Source organism: Antedon mediterranea, chromosome 7 (genome assembly GCF_964355755.1).
Source record: "Antedon mediterranea chromosome 7, ecAntMedi1.1, whole genome shotgun sequence".
NCBI lineage: Eukaryota > Metazoa > Echinodermata > Crinoidea > Comatulida > Antedonidae > Antedon > Antedon mediterranea.
Genome location: NC_092676.1, coordinates 12,895,952 through 12,913,921, shown reverse-complemented (window position 1 = coordinate 12,913,921; position 17,970 = coordinate 12,895,952).

Here is a 17,970-nt window from a genome sequence, read left to right as displayed (position 1 = left end):
AAATGCTCAAAATGGTTTAAAACGTCTCCAAATGCGATTTGAAGCTATTCTGTGCACTTTGATGTTTTTTTGTGAAAAGTTTTATCGACATGCTCAAAATGGTTTAAAACGATTTCAAACACGGTATTAAGCTATTTTGTGCAATTTGATGTTTTTGTGTGAAAAGTTTTATCGAAATGCACAAAATGGTCTAAAACGTCTCTAAATGCGATTTGAAGCTATTTTGTACACTTTGATGTTTTTGTGTGAAAAGTTTTATCGAAATGCACAAAATGGTCTAAAACCTCTCTAAATGCGATTTGAAGCTATTTTCTACACTTTGATGTTTTTGTGTGAAAAGTATTATCGAAATGCTAAAAATGCTCTAAAACGGTTTCAAATGTGATTTTAAGCACTTTGATGTTTTTGTGTAACCAAGTTTCATTGAAATGCACAAAATGGTCTAAAACGTCTCCAAATCCGATTTGGAGATATTCTAAACACTTTGGTCTTTTTATGTTAACAAATTTTTTCGAAATGCACAAAATGGTCTAAAACGTCTCTAAATGCGATTTGAAGATATTCTGTGCACTTTGATATTTTTGTGTGAAAAGTTTTATCGACTTGCTCAAAATGGTTTAAAACGTTTTCAAACACGATATTAAGCTATTTTGTGCAATTTGATGTTTTTGTGTGAAAAGTTTTATCGAAATACACAAGATGGTCTAAAACGTCTCTAAATGCGATTTGAAGCTATTTTGTACACTTTGATGTTTTTGTGTGAAAAGTTTTATCGAAATGCACAAAATGGTCTAAAACCTCTTTAAATGCGATTTGAAGCTATTTTGTACACTTTGATGTTTTTGTGTGAAAAGTTTTATCGAAATGCTCAAAATGCTCTAAAACTGTTTTAAATGTGATTTTAAGCACTTTGATGTTTTTGTGTAACCAAGTTTCATCGAAATGCACAAAATGGTCTAAAACGTCTCCAAATGCGATTTGAAGCTATTTTGTACACTTTGATGTTTTTGTGTGAAAAGTATTATCGAAATGCTAAAAATGCTCTAAAACGCTTTCAAATGTGATTTTAAGCACTTTGATGTTTTTGTGTAACCAAGTTTCATCGAAATACACAAAATGGTCTAAAACGTCTCCAAATGCGCTTTGAAGCTATTTTGTACACTAAGATGTTTTTGTGTGAAAAGTTTTATCGAAATGCTCAATATGGTCTAAAACGGTTTCAAATGTGATTTGAAGCTATTTTGTACACTTTGATGTTTTTGTGTGAAAAGTTTTATCGAAATGCTCAAAATGCTCTAAAACGGTTTCAAATGTGATTTTAAGCACTTTGATGAGTTTCATCGAAATGCACAAAATGGTCTAAAACATCTCTAAATGCGATTTGAAGCTATTTTGTACACTTTTATGTTTTTGTGTGAAAAGTTTTATCGAAATGCTCAAAATGCTCTAAAACGGTTTTAAATGTGATTTTAAGCACTTTGATGTTTTTGTGTAACCAAGTTCCATCGAAATGCACAAAATGGTTTAAAACGTCTCCAAATGCGATTTGGAGATATTCTAAACACTTTGGTCTTTTTATGTTAACAAATTTTTTCAAAATGCACAAAATAGTCTAAAACGTCTCCAAATGCGATTTGAAGCTATTTTGTGCACTTTGATTTTTTTGTGTGAAAAGTTTTATCGAAATGCTCAAAATGGTCTAAAACGGTTTCAAATGTGATTTTAAGCACTTTGATGTTTTTGTGTAACCAAGTTTCATCGAAATGCACAAAATGGTCTAAAACGTCTCCAAATGCGATTTGAAGCTATTTTGTACACTTTGATGTTTTTGTGTGAAAAGTATTATCGAAATGCTAAAAATGCTCTAAAACGGTTTCAAATGTGATTTTAAGCACTTTGATGTTTTTGTGTAACCAAGTTTCATCGAAATGCACAAAATGGTCTAAAACGTCTCCAAATGCGATTTGGAGATATTCTAAACACTTTGGTCTTTTTATGTTAACAAATTTTTTCGAAATGCACAAAATGGTCTAAAACGTCTCTAAATGCGATTTGAAGCTATTTTGTACACTTTGATGTTTTTGTGTGAAAAGTTTTATCGAAATGCTCAAAATGCTCTAAAACGGTTTCAAATGTGATTTTAAGCACTTTGATGTTTTTGTGTAACCAAGTTTCATCGAAATGCAAAAAATGGTCTAAAACGTCTCCAAATGTGATTTGAAGATATTCTAAACACTTTGGTCTTTTTATGTTAACACATTTTATCGAAATGCACAAAATGCTCTAAAACGTCTCCAAATGCAATTTGAAGCTATTCTGTGCACTTTGATGTTTTTTGTGAAAAGTTTTATCGAAATGCACAAAATTGTCTAAAACCTCTCTAAATGCGATTTGAAGCTATTTTGTACACTTTGATGTTTTTGTGTGAAAAGTTTTATCGAAATGCTAAAAATGCTCTAAAACGGTTTTAAATGTGATTTTAAGCACTTTGATGTTTTTGTGTAACCAAGTTTCATCGAAATGCAAAAAATGGTCTAAAACGTCTCTAAATGCGATTTGAAGCTATTTTGTACACTTTGATGTTTTTGTGTGAAAAGTTTTATCGAAATGCTCAAAATGCTCTAAAACGGTTTCAAATGTGATTTTAAGCACTTTGATGTTTTTGTGTAACCAAGTTTCATCGAAATGCAAAAAATGGTCTAAAACGTCTCCAAATGTGATTTGAAGATATTCTAAACACTTTGGTCTTTTTATGTTAACACATTTTATCGAAATGCACAAAATGCTCTAAAACGTCTCCAAATGCAATTTGAAGCTATTCTGTGCACTTTGATGTTTTTTGTGAAAAGTTTTATCGACATGCTCAAAATGGTTTAAAACGATTTAAAATGGTTTAAAACGATTTTGTGCAATTTGATGTTTTTGTGTGAAAAGTTTTATCGAAATGCACAAAATGGTCTAAAACGTCTCTAAATGCAATTTGAAGCTATTTTGTACACTTTGATGTTTTTGTGTGAAAAGTTTTATCGAAATGCACAAAATTGTCTAAAACCTCTCTAAATGCGATTTGAAGCTATTTTGTACACTTTGATGTTTTTGTGTGAAAAGTTTTATCGAAATGCTAAAAATGCTCTAAAACGGTTTTAAATGTGATTTTAAGCACTTTGATGTTTTTGTGTAACCAAGTTCCATCGAAATGCACAAAATGGTTTAAAACGTCTCCAAATGCGATTTGGAGATATTCTAAACACTTTGGTCTTTTTATGTTAACAATTTTTTTCGAAATGCACAAAATAGTCTAAAACGTCCCCAAATGCGATTTGAAGCTATTTTGTGCACTTTGATTTTTTTGTGTGAAAAGTTTTATCGAAATGCTCAAAATGGTCTAAAACGGTTTCAAATGTGATTTTAAGCACTTTGATGTTTTTGTGTAACCAAGTTTCATCGAAATGCACAAAATGGTCTAAAACGTCTCCGAATGCGATTTGAAGCTATTTTGTACACTTTGATGTTTTTGTGTGAAAAGTTTTATCGAAATGCTCAAAATGGTCTAAAACGGTTTCAAATGTGATTTGAAGCTATTTTGTACACTTTGATGTTTTTGTGTGAAAAGTTTCATCGAAATGCTCAAAATGCTCTAAAACGGTTTCAAATGTGATTTTAAGCACTTTGATGTTTTTGTGTAACCAAGTTACATCGAAATGCACAAAATGGTCTAAAACGTCTCCAAATGCGATTTGGAGATATTCTAAACACTTTGGTCTTTTTATGTTAACAAATTTTTTCGAAATGCACAAAATGGTCTAAAACGTCTCTAAATGCGATTTGAAGATATTTTGTGCACTTTGATGTTTTTGTGTGAAAAGTTTTATCGACATGCTCAAAATGGTTTAAAACGATTTCAAACACGATATTAAGCTATTTTGTGCAATTTGATGTTTTTGTGTGAAAAGTTTTATCGAAATGCACAAAATGGTCTAAAACATCTCTAAATGCGATTTGAAGCTATTTTGTGCACTTTGATGTTTTTGTGTGAAAAGTTTATCGAAATGCTCAAAACGCTCTAAAACGGTTTTAAATGTGATTTTAAGCACTTTGATGTTTTTGTGTAATCAAGTTTCATCGAAATGCACAAAATGGTCTAAAACGTCTCCAAATGCGATTTGGAGATATTCTAAACACTTTGGTCTTTTTATGTTAACAAATTTTTTCGAAATGCACAAAATGGTCTAAAACGTCTCTAAATGCGATTTAAAGATATTCTGTGCGCTTTGATATTTTTGTGTGAAAAGTTTTATCGACATGCTCAAAATGGTTTAAAACGTTTTCAAACACGATATTAAGCTATTTTGTGCAATTTGATGTTTTTGTGTGAAAAGTTTTATCGAAATGCACAAAATGGTCTAAAACCTCTCTAAATGCGATTGGAAGCTATTTTGTACACTTTGATGTTTTTGTGTGAAAAGTTTTATCGAAATGCTCAAAATGGTTTAAAACGTCTCCAAATGCGATTTGAAGCTATTCTGTGCACTTTGATGTTTTTTTTGTGAAAAGTTTTATCGACATGCTCAAAATGGTTTAAAACGATTTCAAACACGGTATTAAGCTATTTTGTGCAATTTGATGTTTTTGTGTGAAAAGTTTTATCGAAATGCACAAAATGGTCTAAAACGTCTCTAAATGCGATTTGAAGCTATTTTGTACACTTTGATGTTTTTGTGTGAAAAGTTTTATCGAAATGCACAAAATGGTCTAAAACCTCACTAAATGCGATTTGAAGCTATTTTGTACACTTTGATGTTTTTGTGTGAAAAGTATTATCGAAATGCTAAAAATGCTCTAAAACGGTTTCAAATGTGATTTTAAGCACTTTGATGTTTTTGTGTAACCAAGTTTCATTGAAATGCACAAAATGGTCTAAAACGTCTCCAAATGCGATTTGGAGATATTCTAAACACTTTGGTCTTTTTATGTTAACAAATTTTTTCGAAATGCACAAAATGGTCTAAAACGTCTCTAAATGCGATTTGAAGATATTCTGTGCACTTTGATATTTTTGTGTGAAAAGTTTTATCGACATGCTCAAAATGGTTTAAAACGTTTTCAAACACGATATTAAGCTATTTTGTGCAATTTGATGTTTTTGTGTGAAAAGTTTTATCGAAATGCACAAGATGGTCTAAAATGTCTCTAAATGCGATTTGAAGCTATTTTGTACACTTTGATGTTTTTGTGTGAAAAGTTTTATCGAAATGCACAAAATGGTCTAAAACCTCTTTAAATGCGATTTGAAGCTATTTTGTACACTTTGATGTTTTTGTGTGAAAAGTTTTATCGAAATGCTCAAAATGCTCTAAAACTGTTTTAAATGTGATTTTAAGCACTTTGATGTTTTTGTGTAACCAAGTTTCATCGAAATGCACAAAATGGTCTAAAACGTCTCCAAATGCGATTTGAAGCTATTTTGTACACTTTGATGTTTTTGTGTGAAAAGTATTATCGAAATGCTAAAAATGCTCTAAAACGCTTTCAAATGTGATTTTAAGCACTTTGATGTTTTTGTGTAACCAAGTTTCATCGAAATACACAAAATGGTCTAAAACGTCTCCAAATGCGATTTGAAGCTATTTTGTACACTTTGATGTTTTTGTGTGAAAAGTTTTATCGAAATGCACAAAATTGTCTAAAACCTCTCTAAATGCGATTTGAAGCTATTTTGTACACTTTGATGTTTTTGTGTGAAAAGTTTTATCGAAATGCTAAAAATGCTCTAAAACGGTTTTAAATGTGATTTTAAGCACTTTGATGTTTTTGTGTAACCAAGTTCCATCGAAATGCACAAAATGGTTTAAAACGTCTCCAAATGCGATTTGGAGATATTCTAAACACTTTGGTCTTTTTATGTTAACAATTTTTTTCGAAATGCACAAAATAGTCTAAAACGTCCCCAAATGCGATTTGAAGCTATTTTGTGCACTTTGATTTTTTTGTGTGAAAAGTTTTATCGAAATGCTCAAAATGGTCTAAAACGGTTTCAAATGTGATTTTAAGCACTTTGATGTTTTTGTGTAACCAAGTTTCATCGAAATGCACAAAATGGTCTAAAACGTCTCCAAATGCGATTTGAAGCTATTTTGTACACTTTGATGTTTTGTGTGAAAAGTATTATCGAAATGCTAAAAATGCTCTAAAACGGTTTCAAATGTGATTTTAAGCACTTTGATGTTTTTGTGTAACCAAGTTTCATCGAAATGCACAAAATGGTCTAAAACGTCTCCAAATGCGATTTGAAGCTATTTTGTACACTTTGATGTTTTTGTGTGAAAAGTTTTATCGAAATGCTCAAAATGGTCTAAAACGGTTTCAAATGTGATTTGAAGCTATTTTGTACACTTTGATGTTTTTGTTTGAAAAGTTTTATCGAAATGCTCAAAATGCTCTAAAACGGTTTCAAATGTGATTTTAAGAACTTTGATGTTTTTGTTTAACCAAGTTTCATCGAAATGCACAAAATGGTCTAAAACGTCTCCAAATGCGATTTGGAGATATTCTAAACACTTTGATGTTTTTGTGTGAAAAGTTTTATCGACATGCTCAAAATGGTTTAAAATGATTTCAAACACGGTATTAAGCTATTTTGTGCAATTTGATGTTTTTGTGTGAAAAGTTTTATCGAAATGCACAAAATGGTCTAAAACATCTCTAAATGCGATTTGAAGCTATTTTGTGCACTTTGATGTTTTTGTGTGAAAAGTATTATCGAAATGCTAAAAATGCTCTAAAACGCTTTCAAATGTGATTTTAAGCACTTTGATGTTTTTGTGTAACCAAGTTTCATCGAAATGCACAAAATGGTCTAAAACGTCTCCAAATGCGATTTGAAGCTATTTTGTACACTTTGATGTTTTTGTGTGAAAAGTTTTATCGAAATGCTCAATATGGTCTAAAACGGTTTCAAATGTGATTTGAAGCTATTTTGTACACTTTGATGTTTTTGTGTGAAAAGTATTATCGAAATGTTAAAAATGCTCTAAAACGGTTTCAAATGTGATTTTAAGCACTTTGATGTTTTTGTGTGAAAAGTTTTATCGAAATGCACAAAATGGTCTAAAACGTCTCTAAATGCGATTTGAAGCTATTTTGTACACTTTGATGTTTTTGTGTGAAAAGTTTTATCGAAATGCACAAAATGGTCTAAAACCTCTCCAAATACGATTTGAAGCTATTTTGTGCAGTTTGATTTTTTTGTGTGAAAAGTTTTATCGAAATGCTCAAAATGCTCTAAAACGGTTTCAAATGTGATTTTAAGCACTTTGATGTTTTTGTGTAACCAAGTTTCATCGAAATGCACAAAATGGTCTAAAACGTCTCCAAATGTGATTTGAAGCTATTTTGTGCAATTTGATGTTTTTGTGTGAAAAGTATTATCGAAATGTTAAAAATGCTCTAAAACGGTTTCAAATGTGATTTTAAGCACTTTGATGTTTTTGTGTAACCAAGTTTCATCGAAATGCACAAAATGGTCTAAAACGTCTCCAAATGCGATTTGAAGCTATTCTGTACACTTTGATGTTTTTGTGTGAAAAGTTTTATCGAAATGCTCAAAATGGTCTAAAACGGTTTCAAATGTGATTTGAAGCTATTTTGTACACTTTGATGTTTTTGTGTGAAAAGTTTTATCGAAATGCTCAAAATGCTCTAAAACGGTTTCAAATGTGATTTTAAGCACTTTGATGTTTTTGTGTAACCAAGTTTCATCGAAATGCACAAAATGGTCTAAAACGTCTCCAAATGCGATTTGGAGATATTCTAAACACTTTGGTCTTTTTATGTTAACAAATTTTTTCGAAATGCACAAAATGGTCTAAAACGTCTCTAAATGCGATTTGAAGATATTCTGTGCACTTTGATGTTTTTGTGTGAAAAGTTTTATCGACATGCTCAAAATGGTTTAAAACGATTTCAGACACGGTATTAAGATATTCTGTGCACTTTGATGTTTTTGTGTGAAAAGTTTTATCGAAATGCACAAAATGGTCTAAAACCTCTCTAAATGCGATTTGAAGCAATTTTGTACACTTTGATGTTTTTGTGTGAAAAGTTTTTTCGAAAAACACAAAATGGTCTAAAACGTCTCCTAATGCGATTTGGAGATAATCTAAACACTTTGGTCTTTTTATGTTAACAAATTTTTTCGAAATGCACAAAATGGTCTAAAACGTCTCTAAATGCGATTTGAAGATATTCTGGGCACTTTGATATTTTTGTGTGAAAAGTTTTATCGACATGCTCAAAATGGTTTAAAACGTTTTCAAACACAATATTAAGCTATTTTGTGCAATTTGATGTTTTTGTGTGAAAAGTTTTAACAAAATGCACAAAATGGTCTAAAACGTCTCTAAATGCGATTTGAAGCTATTTTGTACACTTTGATGTTTTTGTGTGAAAAGTTTTATCGAAATGCTCAAAATGCTCTAAAACGGTTTTAAATGTGATTTTAAGCACTTTGATGTTTTTGTGTAACCAAGTTCAATCGAAATGCACAAAATGGTTTAAAACGTTTCCAAATGCGATTTGGAGATATTCTAAACACTTTGGTCTTTTTATGTTAACAAATTTTTTCGAAATGCACAAAATAGTCTAAAACGTCTCCAAATGCGATTTGAAGCTATTTTGTGCACTTTGATGTTTTTGTGTGAAAAGTTTTATCGAAACGCTCAAAATGGTCTAAAACGGTTTCAAATGTGATTTTAAGCACTTTGATGTTTTTGTGTAACCAAGTTTCATCGAAATGCACAAAATGGTCTAAAACGTCTCCAAATGCGATTTGAAGCTATTTTGTACACTTTGATGTTTTTGTGTGAAAAGTATTATCGAAATGCTCAAAATGCTCTAAAACGCTTTCAAATGTAATTTTAAGCACTTTGATGTTTTTGTGTAACCAAGTTTCATCGAAATGCACAAAATGGTCTAAAACGTCTCCAAATGCGATTTGAAGCTATTTTGTACACTTTGATGTTTTTGTGTGAAAAGTTTTATCGAAATGCACAAAATGGTCTAAAACCTCTCTAAATGCGATTTGAAGCTATTTTGTACACTTTGATGTTTTTGTGTGAAAAGTTTTATCGACATGCTCAAAATGGTTTAAAACGATTTCAAACACGGTATTAAGCTATTTTGTGCAATTTGATGTTTTTGTGTGAAAAGTTTTATCGAAATGCACAAAATGGTCTAAAACATCTCTAAATGCGATTTGAAGCTATTTTGTGCACTTTGATGTTTTTGTGTGAAAAGTTTATCGAAATGCTCAAAACGCTCTAAAACGGTTTTAAATGTGATTTTAAGCACTTTGATGTTTTTGTGTAACCAAGTTTCATCGAAATGCACAAAATGGTCTAAAACGTCTCCAAATGCGATTTGGAGATATTCTAAACACTTTGGTCTTTTTATGTTAACAAATTTTTTCGAAATGCACAAAATGGTCTAAAACGTCTCTAAATGCGATTTGAAGATATTCTGTGCGCTTTGATATTTTTGTGTGAAAAGTTTTATCGACATGCTCAAAATGGTTTAAAACGTTTTCAAACACGATATTAGGCTATTTTGTGCAATTTGATGTTTTTGTGTGAAAAGTTTTATCGAAATGCACAAAATGGTCTAAAACCTCTCTAAATGCGATTTGAAGCTATTTTGTACACTTTGATGTTTTTGTGTGAAAAGTTTTATCGAAATGCTCAAAATGGTTTAAAACGTCTCCAAATGCGATTTGAAGCTATTCTGTGCACTTTGATGTTTTTTTGTGAAAAGTTTTATCGACATGCTCAAAATGGTTTAAAACGATTTCAAACACGGTATTAAGCTATTTTGTGCAATTTGATGTTTTTGTGTGAAAAGTTTTATCGAAATGCACAAAATGGTCTAAAACGTCTCTAAATGCGATTTGAAGCTATTTTGTACACTTTGATGTTTTTGTGTGAAAAGTTTTATCGAAATGCACAAAATGGTCTAAAACCTCTCTAAATGCGATTTGAAGCTATTTTGTACACTTTGATGTTTTTGTGTGAAAAGTTTTATCGAAATGCTCAAAATGCTCTAAAACGGTTTTAAATGTGATTTTAAGCACTTTGATGTTTTTGTGTAACCAAGTTCCATCGAAATGCACAAAATGGTTTAAAACGTCTCCAAATGCGATTTGGAGATATTCTAAACACTTTGGTCTTTTTATGTTAACAAATTTTTTCAAAATGCACAAAATAGTCTAAAACGTCTCCAAATGCGATTTGAAGCTATTTTGTGCACTTTGATTTTTTTGTGTGAAAAGTTTTATCGAAATGCTCAAAATGGTCTAAAACGGTTTCAAATGTGATTTTAAGCACTTTGATGTTTTTGTGTAACCAAGTTTCATCGAAATGCACAAAATGGTCTAAAACGTCTCCAAATGCGATTTGAAGCTATTTTGTACACTTTGATGTTTTTGTGTGAAAAGTATTATCGAAATGCTAAAAATGCTCTAAAACGGTTTCAAATGTGATTTTAAGCACTTTGATGTTTTTGTGTAACCAAGTTTCATCGAAATGCACAAAATGGTCTAAAACGTCTCCAAATGCGATTTGGAGATATTCTAAACACTTTGGTCTTTTTATGTTAACAAATTTTTTCGAAATGCACAAAATGGTCTAAAACGTCTCTAAATGCGATTTGAAGCTATTTTGTACACTTTGATGTTTTTGTGTGAAAAGTTTTATCGAAATGCTCAAAATGCTCTAAAACGGTTTCAAATGTGATTTTAAGCACTTTGATGTTTTTGTGTAACCAAGTTTACTCGAAATGCAAAAAATGGTCTAAAACGTCTCCAAATGTGATTTGAAGATATTCTAAACACTTTGATGTTTTTTGTGAAAAGTTTTATCGAAATGCTCAAAATGGTTTAAAACGATTTAAAATGGTTTAAAACGATTTTGTGCAATTTGATGTTTTTGTGTGAAAAGTTTTATCGAAATGCACAAAATGGTCTAAAACGTCTCTAAATGCAATTTGAAGCTATTTTGTACACTTTGATGTTTTTGTGTGAGAAGTTTCATCGAAATGCAAAAAATGGTCTAAAACGTCTCTAAATGCGATTTGAAGCTATTTTGTACACTTTGATGTTTTTGTGTGAAAAGTTTTATCGAAATGCTCAAAATGCTCTAAAACGGTTTCAAATGTGATTTTAAGCACTTTGATGTTTTTGTGTAACCAAGTTTCATCGAAATGCAAAAAATGGTCTAAAACGTCTCCAAATGTGATTTGAAGATATTCTAAACACTTTGGTCTTTTTATGTTAACACATTTTATCGAAATGCACAAAATGCTCTAAAACGTCTCCAAATGCAATTTGAAGCTATTCTGTGCACTTTGATGTTTTTTGTGAAAAGTTTTATCGACATGCTCAAAATGGTTTAAAACGATTTAAAATGGTTTAAAACGATTTTGTGCAATTTGATGTTTTTGTGTGAAAAGTTTTATCGAAATGCACAAAATGGTCTAAAACGTCTCTAAATGCAATTTGAAGCTATTTTGTACACTTTGATGTTTTTGTGTGAAAAGTTTTATCGAAATGCACAAAATTGTCTAAAACCTCTCTAAATGCGATTTGAAGCTATTTTGTACACTTTGATGTTTTTGTGTGAAAAGTTTTATCGAAATGCTAAAAATGCTCTAAAACGGTTTTAAATGTGATTTTAAGCACTTTGATGTTTTTGTGTAACCAAGTTTCATCGAAATGCACAAAATGGTCTAAAACGTCTCCAAATGCGATTTGAAGCTATTTTGTACACTTTGATGTTTTTGTGTGAAAAGTTTTATCGAAATGCTCAAAATGGTCTAAAACGGTTTCAAATGTGATTTGAAGCTATTTTGTACACTTTGATGTTTTTGTGTGAAAAGTTTTATCGAAATGCTCAAAATGCTCTAAAACGGTTTCAAATGTGATTTTAAGCACTTTGATGTTTTTGTGTAACCAATTTTCATCGAAATGCACAAAATGGTCTAAAACGTCTCCAAATGCGATTTGGAGATATTCTAAACACTTTGGTCTTTTTATGTTAACAAATTTTTTCGAAATGCACAAAATGGTCTAAAACGTCTCTAAATGCGATTTGAAGATATTCTGTGCACTTTGATGTTTTTGTGTGAAAAGTTTTATCGACATGCTCAAAATGGTTTAAAATGATTTCAAACACGGTATTAAGCTATTTTGTGCAATTTGATGTTTTTGTGTGAAAAGTTTTATCGAAATGCACAAAATGGTCTAAAACATCCCTAAATGCGATTTGAAGCTATTTTGTGCACTTTGATGTTTTTGTGTAAAAAGTTTATCGAAATGCTCAAAACGCTCTAAAACGGTTTTAAATGTGATTTTAAGCACTTTGATGTTTTTGTGTAACCAAGTTTCATCGAAATGCACAAAATGGTCTAAAACGTCTCTAAATGCGATTTGAAGCTATTTTGTACACTTTGATGTTTTTGTGTGAAAAGTTTTATCGAAATGCACAAAATGGTCTAAAACCTCTCCAAATGCGATTTGAAGCTATTTTGTGCACTTTGATTTTTTTGTGTGAAAAGTTTTATCGAAATGCTCAAAATGCTCTAAAACGGTTTCAAATGTGATTTTAAGCACTTTGATGTTTTTGTGTAACCAAGTTTCATCGAAATGCACAAAATGGTCTAAAACGTCTCCAAATGCGATTTGAAGCTATTTTGTACACTTTGATGTTTTTGTGTGAAAAGTATTATCGAAATGTTAAAAATGCTCTAAAACGGTTTCAAATGTGATTTTAAGCACTTTGATGTTTTTGTGTAACCAAGTTTCATCGAAATGCACAAAATGGTCTAAAACGTCTCCAAATGCGATTTGAAGCTATTCTGTACACTTTGATGTTTTTGTGTGAAAAGTTTTATCGAAATGCTCAAAATGGTCTAAAACGGTTTCAAATGTGATTTGAAGCTATTTTGTACACTTTGATGTTTTTGTGTGAAAAGTTTTATCGAAATGCTCAAAATGCTCTAAAACGGTTTCAAATGTGATTTTAAGCACTTTGATGTTTTTGTGTAACCAAGTTTCATCGAAATGCACAAAATGGTCTAAAACGTCTCCAAATGCGATTTGGAGATATTCTAAACACTTTGGTCTTTTTATGTTAACAAATTTTTTCGAAATGCACAAAATGGTCTAAAACGTCTCTAAATGCGATTTGAAGATATTCTGTGCACTTTGATGTTTTTGTGTGAAAAGTTTTATCGACATGCTCAAAATGGTTTAAAACGATTTCAGACACGGTATTAAGATATTCTGTGCACTTTGATGTTTTTGTGTGAAAAGTTTTATCGAAATGCACAAAATGGTCTAAAACCTCTCTAAATGCGATTTGAAGCAATTTTGTACACTTTGATGTTTTTGTGTGAAAAGTTTTTTCGAAAAACACAAAATGGTCTAAAACGTCTCCAAATGCGATTTGGAGATATTCTAAACACTTTGGTCTTTTTATGTTAACAAATTTTTTCGAAATGCACAAAATGGTCTAAAACGTCTCTAAATGCGATTTGAAGATATTCTGGGCACTTTGATATTTTTGTGTGAAAAGTTTTATCGACATGCTCAAAATGGTTTAAAACGTTTTCAAACACAATATTAAGCTATTTTGTGCAATTTGATGTTTTTGTGTGAAAAGTTTTATCAAAATGCACAAAATGGTCTAAAACGTCTCTAAATGCGATTTGAAGCTATTTTGTACACTTTGATGTTTTTGTGTGAAAAGTTTTATCGAAATGCTCAAAATGCTCTAAAACGGTTTTAAATGTGATTTTAAGCACTTTGATGTTTTTGTGTAACCAAGTTCTATCGAAATGCACAAAATGGTTTAAAACGTCTCCAAATGCGATTTGGAGATATTCTAAACACTTTGGTCTTTTTATGTTAACAAATTTTTTCGAAATGCACAAAATAGTCTAAAACGTCTCCAAATGCGATTTGAAGCTATTTTGTGCACTTTGATTTTTTTGTGTGAAAAGTTTTATCGAAATGCTCAAAATGGTCTAAAACGGTTTCAAATGTGATTTTAAGCACTTTGATGTTTTTGTGTAACCAAGTTTCATCGAAATGCACAAAATGGTCTAAAACGTCTCCAAATGCGATTTGAAGCTATTTTGTACACTTTGATGTTTTTGTGTGAAAAGTTTTATCGAAATGCTCAAAATGGTCTAAAACGGTTTCAAATGTGATTTGAAGCTATTTTGTACACTTTGATGTTTTTGTGTGAAAAGTTTTATCGAAATGCTCAAAATGCTCTAAAACGGTTTCAAATGTGATTTTAAGCACTTTGATGTTTTTGTGTAACCAAGTTTCATCGAAATGCACAAAATGGTCTAAAACGTCTCCAAATGCGATTTGGAGATATGCTAAACACTTTGGTCTTTTTATGTTAACAAATTTTTTCGAAATGCACAAAATGGTCTAAAACGTCTCTAAATGCGATTTGAAGATATTCTGTGCACTTTGATGTTTTTGTGTGAAAAGTTTTATCGACATGCTCAAAATGGTTTAAAACGATTTCAAACACGATATTAAGCTATTTTGTGCAATTTGATGTTTTTGTGTGAAAAGTTTTATCGAAATGCACAAAATGGTCTAAAACATCTCTAAATGCGATTTGAAGCTATTTTGTGCACTTTGATGTTTTTGTGTGAAAAGTTTATCGAAATGCTCAAAACGCTCTAAAACGGTTTTAAATGTGATTTTAAGCACTTTGATGTTTTTGTGTAATCAAGTTTCATCGAAATGCACAAAATGGTCTAAAACGTCTCCAAATGCGATTTGGAGATATTCTAAACACTTTGGTCTTTTTATGTTAACAAATTTTTTCGAAATGCACAAAATGGTCTAAAACGTCTCTAAATGCGATTTGAAGATATTCTATGCGCTTTGATATTTTTGTGTGAAAAGTTTTATCGACATGCTCAAAATGGTTTAAAACGTTTTCAAACACGATATTAAGCTATTTTGTGCAATTTGATGTTTTTGTGTGAAAAGTTTTATCGAAATGCACAAAATGGTCTAAAACCTCTCTAAATGCGATTTGAAGCTATTTTGTACACTTTGATGTTTTTGTGTGAAAAGTTTTATCGAAATGCTCAAAATGGTTTAAAACGTCTCCAAATGCGATTTGAAGCTATTCTGTGCACTTTGATGTTTTTTTGTGAAAAGTTTTATCGACATGCTCAAAATGGTTTAAAACGATTTCAAACACGGTATTAAGCTATTTTGTGCAATTTGATGTTTTTGTGTGAAAAGTTTTATCGAAATGCACAAAATGGTCTAAAACGTCTCTAAATGCGATTTGAAGCTATTTTGTACACTTTGATGTTTTTGTGTGAAAAGTTTTATCGAAATGCACAAAATGGTCTAAAACCTCTCTAAATGCGATTTGAAGCTATTTTCTACACTTTGATGTTTTTGTGTGAAAAGTATTATCGAAATGCTAAAAATGCTCTAAAACGGTTTCAAATGTGATTTTAAGCACTTTGATGTTTTTGTGTAACCAAGTTTCATTGAAATGCACAAAATGGTCTAAAACGTCTCCAAATCCGATTTGGAGATATTCTAAACACTTTGGTCTTTTTATGTTAACAAATTTTTTCGAAATGCACAAAATGGTCTAAAACGTCTCTAAATGCGATTTGAAGATATTCTGTGCACTTTGATATTTTTGTGTGAAAAGTTTTATCGACTTGCTCAAAATGGTTTAAAACGTTTTCAAACACGATATTAAGCTATTTTGTGCAATTTGATGTTTTTGTGTGAAAAGTTTTATCGAAATACACAAGATGGTCTAAAACGTCTCTAAATGCGATTTGAAGCTATTTTGTACACTTTGATGTTTTTGTGTGAAAAGTTTTATCGAAATGCACAAAATGGTCTAAAACCTCTTTAAATGCGATTTGAAGCTATTTTGTACACTTTGATGTTTTTGTGTGAAAAGTTTTATCGAAATGCTCAAAATGCTCTAAAACTGTTTTAAATGTGATTTTAAGCACTTTGATGTTTTTGTGTAACCAAGTTTCATCGAAATGCACAAAATGGTCTAAAACGTCTCCAAATGCGATTTGAAGCTATTTTGTACACTTTGATGTTTTTGTGTGAAAAGTATTATCGAAATGCTAAAAATGCTCTAAAACGCTTTCAAATGTGATTTTAAGCACTTTGATGTTTTTGTGTAACCAAGTTTCATCGAAATACACAAAATGGTCTAAAACGTCTCCAAATGCGCTTTGAAGCTATTTTGTACACTAAGATGTTTTTGTGTGAAAAGTTTTATCGAAATGCTCAATATGGTCTAAAACGGTTTCAAATGTGATTTGAAGCTATTTTGTACACTTTGATGTTTTTGTGTGAAAAGTTTTATCGAAATGCTCAAAATGCTCTAAAACGGTTTCAAATGTGATTTTAAGCACTTTGATGAGTTTCATCGAAATGCACAAAATGGTCTAAAACATCTCTAAATGCGATTTGAAGCTATTTTGTACACTTTTATGTTTTTGTGTGAAAAGTTTTATCGAAATGCTCAAAATGCTCTAAAACGGTTTTAAATGTGATTTTAAGCACTTTGATGTTTTTGTGTAACCAAGTTCCATCGAAATGCACAAAATGGTTTAAAACGTCTCCAAATGCGATTTGGAGATATTCTAAACACTTTGGTCTTTTTATGTTAACACATTTTTTCAAAATGCACAAAATAGTCTAAAACGTCTCCAAATGCGATTTGAAGCTATTTTGTGCACTTTGATTTTTTTGTGTGAAAAGTTTTATCGAAATGCTCAAAATGGTCTAAAACGGTTTCAAATGTGATTTTAAGCACTTTGATGTTTTTGTGTAACCAAGTTTCATCGAAATGCACAAAATGGTCTAAAACGTCTCCAAATGCGATTTGAAGCTATTTTGTACACTTTGATGTTTTTGTGTGAAAAGTATTATCGAAATGCTAAAAATGCTCTAAAACGGTTTCAAATGTGATTTTAAGCACTTTGATGTTTTTGTGTAACCAAGTTTCATCGAAATGCACAAAATGGTCTAAAACGTCTCCAAATGCGATTTGGAGATATTCTAAACACTTTGGTCTTTTTATGTTAACAAATTTTTTCGAAATGCACAAAATGGTCTAAAACGTCTCTAAATGCGATTTGAAGCTATTTTGTACACTTTGATGTTTTTGTGTGAAAAGTTTTATCGAAATGCTCAAAATGCTCTAAAACGGTTTCAAATGTGATTTTAAGCACTTTGATGTTTTTGTGTAACCAAGTTTCATCGAAATGCAAAAAATGGTCTAAAACGTCTCCAAATGTGATTTGAAGATATTCTAAACACTTTGGTCTTTTTATGTTAACACATTTTATCGAAATGCACAAAATGCTCTAAAACGTCTCCAAATGCAATTTGAAGCTATTCTGTGCACTTTGATGTTTTTTGTGAAAAGTTTTATCGAAATGCACAAAATTGTCTAAAACCTCTCTAAATGCGATTTGAAGCTATTTTGTACACTTTGATGTTTTTGTGTGAAAAGTTTTATCGAAATGCTAAAAATGCTCTAAAACGGTTTTAAATGTGATTTTAAGCACTTTGATGTTTTTGTGTAACCAAGTTTCATCGAAATGCAAAAAATGGTCTAAAACGTCTCTAAATGCGATTTGAAGCTATTTTGTACACTTTGATGTTTTTGTGTGAAAAGTTTTATCGAAATGCTCAAAATGCTCTAAAACGGTTTCAAATGTGATTTTAAGCACTTTGATGTTTTTGTGTAACCAAGTTTCATCGAAATGCAAAAAATGGTCTAAAACGTCTCCAAATGTGATTTGAAGATATTCTAAACACTTTGGTCTTTTTATGTTAACACATTTTATCGAAATGCACAAAATGCTCTAAAACGTCTCCAAATGCAA